The 1835-nt window shown below is 34.2% G+C and overlaps 1 non-coding gene across 1 annotated transcript; it reads right to left on the reverse strand.

The window, feature by feature from the left end:
* Nucleotides 1-1416: 1416 nt before the first annotated feature.
* On the reverse strand, nucleotides 1417-1547 carry LOC112297672 (small nucleolar RNA SNORA51). Its single transcript, XR_002974078.2, has one exon. It is a non-coding gene; the product is annotated as a small nucleolar RNA SNORA51 (small nucleolar RNA).
* Between the last annotated feature and the right edge of the window lie 288 nt (nucleotides 1548-1835).

Here is a 1835-nt window from a genome sequence, read left to right on the forward strand (position 1 = left end):
AGGATTAACAAAACTTTAACCAGACTCATCAAGGAAAAGAGAGGACTCAAATAAATAAAATCATAAATGAAAGAGGAGAAATAACTGATACCAGAGAAATACAAATGATTGTAAGAAAATATTATGAACAACTATTTGCCAACAAACTGGACATCCTGGACAAAATGAATAAATTCCTAGAAACATACAATCTTCCAAACTAAATCAAGAAGAATCAGAGAATCTAAACAGACAGATTATACCTAGTGAAATTGAAGCAGTAATCAAAAAAACCCAACAAACAAAAACCCTAGACTGGGTGGCTTCACAGGTGAATTTTACCAAACATTCTGGGAAGAACTAACACTTCTTTTTCTGAAATTATTTCAAAAAATTCAAGAGTAAGGAAGGCTCCCAAACACATTTTATGATGCCACTATTATCCTAATTCCAAAATCAGATAAAGACACTACCAAAAAAGAAAATTATAGGCCGATATCCCTGATGAACGTATGCTAAAATCCTTAACAAAATATTAGCAAACCAATTAAAACAATGTGTCAAGAAGATCATACACCATGATCAAGTGGGATTTATTCCAGGAATGTAAGGTGGGTACGACATTCACAAATCAATAATGTGATTTACCATATAAACAATATGAAGTATAAAAACCACATGATCATATCAATAGAGGCAAAAAAGCATTTGATAATATCTAACACCCATTTATGATAAAAAAAAAAAACCTCAACAAAGTGGGATTAGAGGGAACATACCTAAACATAATAAAGGCCATGTATGACAAACCCACTGCCAGCATCATACTAAATGGGCAAAAATGACAAAAGTTCTCCTTAATATTGGGAACAAGACAGGGATATTTCACCTCTCTTATTCAGCAAAGTACTGGAAGTCCTAGCCACAGCAATCAGACAAGAAGAAATAAAAGGCATCCAAATTGGAAAGAAGAAGTAACACTGTCTTTATCTGCAGATGACATGATACTGTACATAGAGAACCCCAGAGACTCCACCAAGAAACTACTAGAACTAATAAATGAATTCAGCAAAGTAGCAGGGTACAAAATAATATCCAGAAATCAATTGCATTTTCATATACCAATAACAAACTAACAAAAAAGGAAATTAAGAAGAGAATCCCATTCACAATTACTTCAAAAAGAATAAAATACCTAGGAATAAAACTAACTAAGGAGGTAAAAGACTTGTACTCAGACAATATTAGACACTGAAGAAAGAAATTGAGGAAGATACAAGTAAGCGGAAGCACATACAATATTCATGGATAGGAAGAATTAATATCATTACAATGTCCATACTACCCAAAGCAATCTATAGATTCAACGAAATTCCTATCAAGATTCCAATGGTGTACTTAACAAAACTAGAACAAATATTTAAAAAAATTTTTTTTCTGTGTCCCCCCATTCACAATACAGACAGGCAAAGGGCCTGGGCTGAGGTGTATATGGGACGGGTTTACTCTGCATCCTCTTTCTGTACAGTCAGTGTAAGAACACAGCCTGTGGTAAGCATCGGGAAGCCAAAAACTTTATATGGAACCACAAAAGGCCCTGCATAGCAACGGTGATCCTGAAAAAGAAGAATAAAGTTGGAGGTATCATGCTACCTCCTATCAAACTATACTACAAGTCCGTAGTAATAAAATCAGCATGGTACTGGCATAAAAACAGACATGTAGATCGATAGAACAGAATAGAGAGCCCAGAAATAAACCCATAACTTTACAGTCAATTAATATTCAACAGAGGAAGCAAGTACATACAATGGGCTAAAGATGGTTTATTCAATAATGGTGTTGGGAATATTGGA

This window comes from Desmodus rotundus, chromosome 3 (assembly GCF_022682495.2).
Source record: "Desmodus rotundus isolate HL8 chromosome 3, HLdesRot8A.1, whole genome shotgun sequence".
Classification (NCBI taxonomy): Eukaryota; Metazoa; Chordata; class Mammalia; order Chiroptera; family Phyllostomidae; genus Desmodus; species Desmodus rotundus.